The 12,347-nt window shown below is 40.9% G+C and overlaps 1 pseudogene; it reads left to right on the top strand.

Annotated features, from left to right (window-relative positions):
- The first annotated feature begins 3,963 nt into the window (after nt 1-3,963).
- LOC105857464 (TIMELESS-interacting protein pseudogene) lies at nt 3,964-12,320 on the top strand (annotated as a pseudogene).
- The last annotated feature ends 27 nt before the right edge of the window (nt 12,321-12,347 follow it).

The following is a 12,347-nucleotide window of genomic DNA, read 5'->3' as shown; positions in this document are numbered from 1 at the left end:
AAATACCACAGCCTGGGTTGCTTATTTTCTGAGATCTGTAGCCTAAACGTCTCAGATGAAGGCCAGGAGAGTCCATTTCTGCTGAGGGCTCCCTTCGTGGATTCCAAACAGTTGTCTTCTCACTGTGTCCTCACATGGCAAGAGAGAAGTCAAGCTCTTCTGGTGTCCCTTATAAGGGAAGTAATCACATCTTAAAAGAATCAGCTTCAGGCCGGGCATGGTGGCTCACGCCTGTAATCCTAGCACTCTGGGAGGCCAAGGCAGGCGGATTCCTCGAGGTCAGGAGTTCGAAACCATCCTGAGCGAGACCCCCCGTCTCTACTAAAAATAGAAATTAATTGACCAACTAAAAATATGTATACAAAAAATTAGCTGGGCATGGTGGCGAATGCCTGTAGTCCCAGCTACTTGGGAAGCTGAGGCAGGAGGATCACTTGAGCCCAGGAGATTGAGGTTGCTGTGAGCCAGGCTGACGCCATGGCACTCACTCTAGCCTGGGCAACAAAGTGAGACTCTGTCTCAAAAAAAAAAGAATCAGCTTCAGATTTATATGAGCTTAATTCTGGTGATACATAGAAATGTTATTCTTACATAGCGCTATTCCCTCCCTGGCTTTTTGTGGTATTATCATTATATATATTACATTTCTAGATATAACAAGCACAACATCATTATAATTATTAATATTACTTTACCATCTGTAGTCATATTCTTAGCCTAGTGTAGTTTTGCTGCCACATACCTCCCTTGTGTTGTTAATGGCAAAGATATTACATATATGTTACATTTTTGTATGGTATAGGCCTAAGAATACATTATATACATTTTATCTTACGCAATAGCTTTTTTTTTGGTACTCTACAGGTTCAGAGAAACTTCTCTAATAATGCTAATAATGAACTATAGGAATGATCGCTGAAAGTATAGTCTTTACAATAGCTTTTCAATCATTTAATAGAAGAAAGGAGAAAAATGCATTTATACTGTCTTTTAAAATTACGTAATTAACAACCTTTACTGGTGCTCTTTATTTTTTGGTGTGAATTTGAATTACCCTCTGGAATCACTTGCTTTCAGCCTGAAGAACTTCCTTTACTATTTCTTTTTTTTTTTTTTTTTTTTTTTTGAGACAGAGTCTCGCTTTGTTGCCCAGGCTAGAGTGAGTGCCGTGGCGTCAGCCTAGCTCACAGCAACCTCAAACTCCTGGGCTCGAGTGATCCTTCTGCCTCAGCCTCCCGAGTAGCTGGGACTACAGGCATGCGCCACCATGCCCGGCTAATTTTTTTTATATATATATCAGTTGACCAATTAATTTATTTCTATTTTATAGTAGAGACGGGGTCTCGCTCTTGCTCAGGCTGGTTTTGAACTCCTGACCTTGAGCAATCCGCCCGCCTCGGCCTCCCAAGAGCTAGGATTACAGGCGTGAGCCACAGCGCCCGGCCCTTTACTATTTCTTTCTTTTTTTTTTTTTGAGACAGAGTCTCACTCTCTTGCCTCAGCTAGAGTGCTGTGGCATCAGCCTAGCTCACAACAACCTCCAACTCCTGGGCTCAGGCAATCCTTCTGCCTCAGCCTCCGGAGTAGCTGGGATTACAGGCATGTGCCACCATCCCTGGCTAATTTTTTCTATATATTTTTAGTTGTCCAGATAATTTCTTTCTATTTTTAGTAGAGATGGGGTCTTGCTCTTGCTTAGGCTGGTTTCAAACTCCTGAGCTCAAGGAGTTTGAGCTCATTTGCCCGCCTTGGCCTGAGCTCAAGGAGTTTGAGCTCATTTGCCCGCCTTGGCCTCCCAGAGTGCTAGGATTACAGGCGTGAGCCACTGTGCCCAGCAGGTCTGTTACCAACAATTTCTCTCAGTTTTTGTTTATGTAAGAAAATGTATTTCACCTTCATTTTTGAAAGATGGCTTTTATGGGTATAGCATTCTTTGTTGCCAGTTTTTATTTTTATTTTTTTTCCTTGAGTACTTTCAATATATTGTCTCACTGCCTTCTGGCCTCAGTTGTTTCTGTTGAGAATTCAGCTGTTAATCTTATTGGATTTCTCTTGGAAATAATAAGTCATTTTTCTCTTGCTTTCAAGATTTCCTCCTTTTTAGCAAATTTACTATTATGTGTTTGTGGATCACCTTTTGTTTATCCTACTTTGAGTTCATTGAGCTTCCTAGATGTATAGGTTACTTCTTTTTATTACAGCTCATGCTAAGTAAGTTTTCTCCATTGTTTCTTTAAATATTTTTTCTGCTCCTTTCTCTCTATTCTTCCCTTCTGGTAATCTGTTACACATATCCCATAATGTGGGATAATAATACTATCCCATATTTTTCTGAGGCTTTCATCTTTTTTTCTATTTGTTTTTCTATCTGTTCTTCAGCTTGCATAATCTCTGTTGTTCTATCTTCAAGTTCAACCTATTCTTTTTTATATCAATTCAAATGTACTGATAAGCCCCTTTTGTGAGTTTGTTATTTCAATTATTGTATTTTTCAACCTTAGAATTTCTATTTGGTTCTTCTTTATAATTTCTATCTCCTTATTGATGTTCTGTGTTAGAGGAAACATTGTCATTATACCTTCCTTTGCTTCCTCAATCATAACTTCCTTTGGTATCATAACCATGTTTATGGTAGCTTCTTTGACATCTTTTTCTGCTAAAACTGACATCAGGTCACTCTTGTAGACAACTTCTGTTGCCTGCTTTTTTCCCAGGGTATGGTTCATACTATCCTCCTTTGGGGATTTTTCTTTGTTTGCATTCTTCAAAACTTTTTGTTGACAACCAGAGGTTTTAGATAATATATTTGCAGCTTGTAGTAACTCTGGGTACCGGTCCCCACCCCTCTGAGGCTTGTCATTATTTGTTTAGTGACTGGCTGTATTATTTTAGTGAAGTACTCTCCACCCTCTGGTGTTGAGGCTCTGAAGTTGCTCCACAGAGAAGTGCAGTTTTAGGTATGCCCACAGTCACCCTGAGATGACAGGGGCTTTGGCAGGGCTCCCTACCTCTCTTTCACTGACCACATCTCAGTGTTAAACTCCACTAGTTACTAGCTGATTGCTCTATCATTTTCAACAATGGCCTGGGGCACAAATTATTCTACAAATTAATCCAATCAAGGCTCATTTGAAAAAATAATTTCTTTTCTTTTTGAGACAGGGTCTCACTTTGTTGCCTAGGCTAAAGTACAGTGGCACAATCATAGCTCACTGCAGTCTTGAACTCCTGGGTTCAAGTGATCTTCCTTCCTTCCTCCCTCCCTCCTTCCCTCCTTCCCTCTTTCCCTCCCTCCTTCCCTCTTTCCCTCCCTCCTTCCTTCCTTCCCTCCCTCCCTCCTTCCCTCCTTCCCTCCTTCCCTCCTTCCCTCCTTCCCTCCTTCCTTCCTTCCTTCCTTCCTTCCTTCCTTCCTTCCTTCCTTCACTCCCTCCCTCCCTCCTTCCCTCCCTCCCTCCCTCCCTCCTTCCTTCCTTTCTTCCTTCCTTCAACTACATGCAGGCACCTACACCCAGTTGATATTTCTTATTTTTTGTAGAGTTGGTGGTCTCACTATGTTGTCCAGGCTGGGCTTGAACTCATGGCCTCGAGTGAACCTCCCACCTCAGCCTCCCAAAGTGCTGGGAATACAGAGATAAGCCACTGTGCCTGGCCTGAAGGAACAATTTCGGATGTCATTGATATTTGTTGCAATGCCAGGAGGGCTCCTCCCAGCTATCTTGTTTCCAGTTCTCTTCTGACTAGTTAGCCCTAACAGTTTAGCCTGTATCTTGAATGGCCACCCAACTGCCTTTCACCACAACCTATGCTATTCTTGTGAGTGCCCTTAGGCTTGATCTTCTCCATGCTCTGTTGCAAATGAAGTCAGTTCCTTTCTGAAAAGATTAGTAATTATCTTTCTTATTAGCTGCTGCTTCTACTAAGCAAAATCCCTGAGCCAAGGCTCTGGAGCTGGATGTGGGAACCATGGCAAACTTCCGAGTGGCATCCCCCCCTCTAGGGTCTGAGCACTAGTTGGAGGGAGTAGGCGGTCTTCTAAGCTAGCCTCTCCTCGAATGGAACCACTGCTTTACAAGTCAGAGCAAGGATGTCCAGGGCCCCCTTATCCTCAGCTTGTTACACCCAAGGTAGAGCCTCCATTACATTGGTAGGGGTGCAGCAGAAGGGAGCTCCCACCTCTCAACCATACTTACCCCAGCATTAGCTTCACAACAGTTAGGGCTAGATGAAAAATGCTGATAGTCTGCTCCTCCCAGGAATAAAGTCCTTGCACTAGGAGTTGGGGGAGAGCTAAGGATTCCTCTGTTCTTGCGTGCAGCAGTGTGGAATGCAGTCTGCCTTGCTCATTTGGGAGGAGGAGGTAAGGAGTGGTCTTGGTTCAATACTGCAGACTCTAACCTTTCTTACCTGATTTTCATATATTTTCTTGAATAGATGTTTCTTCTCGTTGTTTGCCCTTAGGACCATTTTGAGACGCTTTAAAGTGTTGTTATTTAAAAATAAATTTTGCAGGCCGGGCGCGGTGGCTGACGCCTGAAATCCTAGCACTCTGGGAGACCGAGGCGGGCGGATTGCTTGAGGTCAGGAGTTCGAAACCAGCCTGAGCAAGAGCGAGACCCTGTCTCTACTATAAATAGAAATAAATTAATTGGCCAACTAATATATATAGAAAAAATTAGCCGGGCATGGTGGCACATGCCTGTAATCCCAGCTACTAGGGAGGCTAAGGCAGCAGGATCGCTTGAGCCCAGGAGTTTGAGGTTGCTGTGAGCCAGGCTGACGCCATGGCACTCACTCTAGCCTGGGCATCAAAAGTGAGACTCTGTCTCAAAAAAAATAAAATAAAATAAAATAAAAATAAATTTTGCTAGTTTCAGCAGGGACTGGGTTAGTGGACCTCCTCACATTGTCATGATGGAAGTCAATCCCAAGCTGTTATGGTTTTAAAATATATTATACAAAAAATTGCAATGGGCCAGGCATGGTGGCTCATGCCTATAATCCTAGCACTCTGGGAGGCTGAGGTGGGAGGATTGCTTGAGCTCAGGAGTACAAGACCAGCCTGAAGTCTGAGGGAGACCCTGTCTCTACTAAAAGTAGAAAAATTAGCTGGGTGTTGTGTCACACGCCTGTAGTCCCAGCTACTTGGGAGCCTGAGGCAGGAGAATCACTTGAGCCCAGGAGTTAGAGGTTGCAGTAAGCTATGATGATGCCACTATAATCTAGCCTGGGTGACAGAGTGAGACTCTGTCTCGAAAAAAAGAAACTGCAATATTCTATATCTGACATAATTGTAAGGGTCTCTGTACCAAGTCTTTGTGTGTAAAAATAATTATTATAATATAATCATATTAATAGTATTAGTATAAATAGTTTATATGTAATAAAAATAATTAAGTTTTATGTTAGTTTTTTTGGTGGCATTATATATAAAATAGCTGAAAATACATTTTATTTCAGACTTAGAGTACTCAGACACATGGAGCACTGGGCACCTAAGCTATTCCCTAAACTGCAATTTGAGGATTTCAGTGACAGAATTGAATACCTGGGAAATAAAAAAGAAGTTCAGACCTATTTAAAATGAATTCATCTTGATCTCTGTATTTTACATGAAGATTTTATAGCAATGATGATGACGTAGGGGAAAATAATGGCCATGATGTAACTGCTACTGAATTAGATCGCTTTTTGATAAACTCATCTGAAAGTGAGAAGTTTGCTTCTGAGTCAAGTAAAAGCCTAACAGAAAAGCAACAACAAAGAATTGAGAGAAATAAACAACTGGCCTTGGAAAGAAGGCAGGCAAAGCTACTGAATAATAGTCCCTAGGAAATGATGTGTTAACGAACACACCGAGGGCACAGATAGTTGAAGAGCTTCCTACTGGTGAGGATCAAAAGGAGGAACCAAATGGACTAAACAAAGACATTCTGGACAGTCCACATAAGGACACTCCTGCTAATACTTTAAATGAAGAGGAGGAATTAAATTAGAGGAAACTCAACTGGACCAGTCCTTTTAAAATGTGCAATAGTACTTTTATGTTTCATCCAGAAATGTTACTGAGGTTAGTTAGGTTGTCCTCCACTAAGAGAAAATGTATCTATTAATTCACTGCCTTGCAAAGTTGGGATTACTATGCATTTTGTATACTTTCAGTGAAAATCCTTAGGTAGTAAAGCTTTTTGCAGATTCCTTTTTGAAATCTGGTATGTATGTATCCTTCCTTCCTTCCTCCCTTCCTCCTTTCCTCTCTTTCTTCTTTCCCTCCCTTCCTTCCTTCCTTCCTTCCTTCCTTCCTTCCTTCCTTCCTTCCTTCCTTCCTTCCTTCCTTCCTTCCTTCCTTCCTTCCTTCCTTCCTTCCTTCCTTCCTTCCTCCCTTCCTCCCTTCCTCCCTTCCTTCTTTCCTTTCTTTCCTTTCTTTTTTTTTTTTTTTGAGACAGAGTCTCACTCTGTTGCCCAGGCTAGAGTACCGTGGGGTCAGCCTAGCTCACAGCAACCTCAAACTCCGGCGCTCAAGCAATCCTTCTGCCTCAGCCTCCCGAGTAGCTGGGACTACAGTTATGTGCCACCATGCCCGGCTAATTTTTTCTATATATTTTTAGTTGTCCAGCTGATTTATTTTTATTTTTAGCAGAGATGGGGTCTCACTCTTACTCAGGCTGATCTTGAACTCCTGAGCTCAAGCAATCCTACGCCTCAGCCTCCCAGAGTGCTAGGATAAAATCTGGTATTTATTTATAATTATGCTTGTCACTTATTAACTTCAGTTAAGTCCATTTATTTTCTTTAGTGTTTATTTTTATATAGATATGACTTCATAAAATGATTAGTAGTTAATAAACAGCTTCTGTTGCTAGTGTGCCATTGAAGGCCTTGGTTTTACTAAGCTGGGAGTGTTTTAAGATGTAAGTATACTGAATATTAATGTACATTTTTAAAAAGTAAAAATAAAAATTGTCTTACAAACTGAAACAAATTATTTTTATTTATTTTTTTTGAGACAGAGTCTCGCTTTGTTGTCCAGGCTAGAGTGAGTGCTGTGGCCTCAGCCTAGCTCACAGCAACCTCAAACTCCTGGGCTCAAGCAGTCCTGCTGCCTCAGCCTCCCGAGTAGCTGGGACTACAGGCATGTACCACCATGCCCAGCTAATTTTTTCTATATATATTAGTTGGCCAATTAATTTCTTTCTATTTATAGTAGAGACTGGGTCTCGCTCTTGCTCAAGGCTGGTTTCGAACTCCTGACCTTGAGCAATCCACCTGCGTCAGCCTCCCAGAGTGCTAGGATTACAGGCTGAGCCACCGCCCCGGCCAGCCATATCCATTTTGATGGGGCCGGGGGAAAGAAGCTCCATTTGCTCCATTTGTAAAAGAGAAAATGGTTGATCTAAGACAAATTCTGGGAACCTCAGTAAAATTACAATGGTCATATAGCTCTTACTTCACATGCCAAGGGAAAAAAATATTAGAACAGTCATAGTTTATGTCTATTTTTTGGCTTACCAGCCTAAAATTATCACATGGTTTTACCGCAGACATTATTATGTTGTAAATATTGGTCACCATATATATTAGTTTTTAGTTAATTGAAACTTGTATAAAAGAAAAGAGTAGAACAATCCTTTAATGTATTTCACTATTCCATGAGAAGAGTCATTGTTGATTTATGATTTATATGAAGGACAAAGTGGGTGGACTGTGGATAACTGGAATATTTCTACAAAATACTTACAGTAAATATGGTTCTGTTTATTCTAATTCTTCCAAAGCACTCATAGTCTCTAACCAATAGGAAAACTTAAAAAGTCCTGTATTTGAAATCTCAGGAAGAGCAATTCATTGTTAAGACTAATTTATTCTTCAGTCTTTTATGATTTTAAGATCCAAGTAAAAGTATACAGAAATTTACATTAAAATTTGTATGCTTCTTTCACAAAAAAAATGTATATACCATTATGTCAAGTATACTACATAGAGGATAAAGAAAATTATATATTTGGAATGTATTTTTTTATTGAGGCTTACTGCATCCAAAATAAATACTTTATTTATTCGGGCATTCACAAAAATTATTGAGAACAAACTATGAACCAGATTCTGAACTAAGTGCTAAGGATATAACATTGAAGAGAAAAACAAAAATCCCTGCCATCATGGAACTTACATTCTGTGAAAAAAAGTCTTATTCAAAAGGAAACTCTCAGGTGTTAGAGAAGTATTTTCAAAATGTGGTTCTCTGATATTCTTTACTGTAATCATCTGTGGTGTATATTAAAAATGATGGAGATTTGTGTATTTTACCACAATTGAAAAACTGATGGAGCGAATTTCACCCCAGCAGTAGTAAATCAGAACATGGGGTAGGGGACAGGAATCTTCATTTTTATGTTTTCCATACATACATTATCATTAGGAAACTTTCTTTATTTGGTAGCAACAGGGTCTCTCTATACTGCCCAGGTGGGTCTCAAACTCCCGCCCTCAAGCAATCCTCCTACCTCACCCTCCCAAAGTGCTCGGATTACAGGCATGAGCCACTACACGTGGCCCCAGAGAACTTTTTTAAATGTGTCTTTTAGAGTATTTTAAAAATCCTTATAGACCCAGCATCTTTGAGTGCCTCTAAAAGGTCATTATAGGGACATGCAAATCTAATTATATCTTCTAAATTGTGAGCAGATGGATTTAAACCTGTTGAAATGCACTCATTTGAACAGACATTAATCTATATCAAATAATGCAAACTATCTCTGAGGAAAATCTTCTTTATTAAGGGACAAAGAGTATTTTTGATGTGGTGTATATTTAATCTTTAAGTTTTTAAGACTTTATAACAGTCTAAATAAATTATAAGTCTAATTTTTTTCCATAATAACCAATTATCATTTTAAAAAGTCAGCCTCAAGGCTGTCTAATATCAAGGCCTCACTTGTCTTCTCAAATATATGCCTCATGTAATGTACTATTGTTCAAAGTTTCTTTATTAGAGGACAGTCTTGCTATATTCTATAAAAATTAAGATTAAAATTGAAACCCTGAGAAAGGTAACTAATTTCTGTTCATACCAAAGTTACAAATTATGTATCAGATCCTTTCCAGAAAACAGGTTTTTATTTATTTATTTATTTGTTTGTTTGAGACTGAGTCTCACTCTAGTGCCCAGGCTAGATGCCTTGAGGTCAGTTTAGCTCACTGCAACCTCGAACTCCCCGGCTTAAGCAATCCTCCTGGCCTCAGCCTCCTGAGTAGCTGGGATTACAGCTGCTACCATGCCTGGCTAATTTTTTCTATTTTTAGTAGAAACAGAGGTCTCACACTTGCTCAGGCAGTCTCAAACTCTTGACCTCAAGGGATCCTCCCGCCTTGGCCTCTCAAAGTGCTAGGATTACAGGCGTGAGCCTCTGTGCCTGACGCAGAAAACAGGTTTTAATTCCCTTCTGATTTCAGTGCCCTCCTGCTCCACCATTTGGCACCAAAAACAGGAGGGTATAGGACAGGAATAAGTTTCCTAAACACACATAATCTATTATGGCAATTTTTGATTGGGTGAGCTTTGATTAGGATACGAGCCTGCAATTTGAATTAGCAAAAATTTGCAGAATTTTAAAGATTACACACACCTTCAGTGTTTTAATATTGAAAAGAGGCCATCTTAATAACAAAGTTTTAAAAAACTACAAAATTTTCCGATTCTCAGGTAAGATTTGGCAAAAAAAAAAAAAAAACTGAAACATTTTTTTTTACTCTTTGTTTTACATTGCTATAGAAACCGGAAGTGGGTTAGGTTTTTTGTAGGGTTTTTTTGTTGTTGTGGATTGAGGATTGCACTAGAACAGATTAGTGAATCATAAACTTTCTACTCGTTTCCTACCTCTTGACTGGCTTAGACAAGTTTGATCTTAGACAAGTCTAGATCAAGTGAAATTTTTCCATATGCTAAACATACTACTGACTTGACACATTTATTTGAGAAATAATCAATAGAAGAGATTTTAAAAGCCCTCCATAAGTGAAAAAAAAAAACAAACCACTGTGCAAAGATTACAACCTGGGTGTATGCTGTTTTTATAGTACAAAAAAAGAAAAGAAAAAAGAAAAAAAGCCAAAGGCTGTGCAGCTATGTGCACTGATTAATCAGAAAGGGATGAAAGAAATTTCCTTTTACGTCATAAACTGCCTGATTGTGATACTTGCTAGTTATGAGAGGGACCTTCTTTTATAATTTTTTTTAGAGGTTCTTAAACGTTAAACTTAAAAAAGTATGAAGCTGATATTTTCTAGAAGTCTGTATTTGGGTGAGGACAATCAAAGCATCTATGTGCCCAGCACAGATGCTGAAAGAAATTTAAGAGATTTAAAATATGTTTCCTGCTCTGGACAATTTCCCAATTCTGTTGGCAATCCAGATGTGTGTTGCAATAATTAGTATGAATACAATCAGTGGCTAAATAGTATTTGATAAGTGCCATAGGTACTCAGAGAAGGAATATATCAGGGTAACCTGGAAAAATCTGTCTAGTGAAGAAAGTGGGAAATGGGTTAGGCATTTCATAATCCAGGGTGCATATAATAAAATGTAGAGAAGAACATTCCAGCACTGCAGATGGGGCAGACAAATATAGCACAAGCTGGTGAAAACTTCTTTGAAATATTATATAAAGTATCAAAATGGTCAGTGAGGTCATCCGCCTTTTTCAAACACCCAATATTAATGTTTGTCAAGATTTTTTTTTTTTTCCTGAAATAGGATGAGCTTTTTTCCCCTCATAAGTAAAGAGGGGAGTGGACTTGTGAGTTCATTCATTTATGCCGCAGGGAACAGACTAAAGTTAACTGGTGAAGTGAGTGCTTGAAACTGGCCCTGAGTTGTATCTTATCTCTGTGAGTAGTAGCCAATTGAGAGATTACAAAGAAAATTGCTTAAACTGAAGTGAGATCGGGTTTTACTACCACTAGAGGGAGAGAGCACATAAAAAAGGACCAACCAGGCCAGGCACGGTGGTTCAGGCCTGTAATCCTAGCACTCTGAGGCCAAGCTGGGAGGGAGGATCGCTTGAACTGAAGAGTTCAAGACCAGCCTGAGCAAGAGTGAGAACTCCCTCCCCCTCAACTAAAAATAGTAAAAATTAGCCAGGTGTGGTGGCACACCCCTGTAGATCCAGCCACTCGAGAGGCTGAGGAAGGAGGATCGCTTGAGCCCAGGAGTTTGAGGTGGCTGTGAGCTAGGCTGAGGCCACAGCACTCTAGCCCCGGCAACAGAGTGAGACTCTGTCTCGGAAAACAAACGGGGGTGGGAGGGGCAACCAGTTGGCAACCTTCTCTAACTCTAAGGAGCAGTAATTGCCCCTCGCCCCACCGCCCACATGCGAGGTGCCTAGGTGCACAGCTTCTTAGTGTGTATCTTCTGAAACAACTCCACATAGGAGCTTTACCCAGTAAGCTAAATAACGAACTCCCACTTAAACACCATTCTAATTTATAGCCGGATCACACAATCATCCTCTTTCTAAGAAGACATTTATTATATACACCAAAAGTTGAGAATGATTGTAAAATTTCCAAACTTGAGGGAAAAAAAAAAAAGAACAATTATCTAACAATCGGATTATTGGTTTTAGGTAGCTCATCGTTTCAGAGGTACCCCAGCGCTGGACCTCTGGCTGCAACTCCCAAGTAATTAAGATGTTTCTCATTAACAGCCCTCCCTCCCTTCTGCCCCGCCTCCACTCCTCTCCTGCTCTTTCCACAGCAAACTCTGTCCCTACCCACCTGACCCAGGGTTACTTCGGAAGCCGCACAGATTTCCTTGGCAGCCCGCCAGCCCCACGGTCTTTCGCTGCTGCGCCCTGTGACCTCTGGACATTGCTCTCCCGCCCCAGATAAGGGATTTGTTCTTTCCGGGAAGGGATGCATTTATTATCATGACATAAATCTAAGCACTTATTCCAGACCCAATTACTAAATGATGAACACTTAAAAACTAAATGCTAATGGATTACTTTCTGTAATCCTCATTAAGAAAAAAACAAAAACAAAAAACCGCTCCGTGAAGCGGGTGCCAACACGCTCCCCACGTCAAGGTGAGGACACTGAGGCTGGAGCAGTTAAGCAGCTGCCGGGTCCTAAAACTAATGCACGGCGGGACGCCGCTTGAACCCAGCTGGTCTGAGCCCCAGGCCGCGCGGGTACCAGCGCGGACGCGCAGGGCCAGGCCCAGTGAAGCGCTTTCTACCTGGCCACCCATCGTGTCGCGACGCGCCCGAGGGATCTTGGAGCTCAGGGGCAGCCGGCTCCACGCGGCCCTGGAAGACACGTGACCGAGGATGGGCGGGGCCTGCGGGAGG

This window comes from Microcebus murinus, chromosome 4, assembly GCF_040939455.1.
Source record: "Microcebus murinus isolate Inina chromosome 4, M.murinus_Inina_mat1.0, whole genome shotgun sequence".
NCBI lineage: Eukaryota > Metazoa > Chordata > Mammalia > Primates > Cheirogaleidae > Microcebus > Microcebus murinus.
Note: the sequence above shows the minus strand (reverse complement) of the source record. Positions and strands in the feature narration are given on the sequence as shown.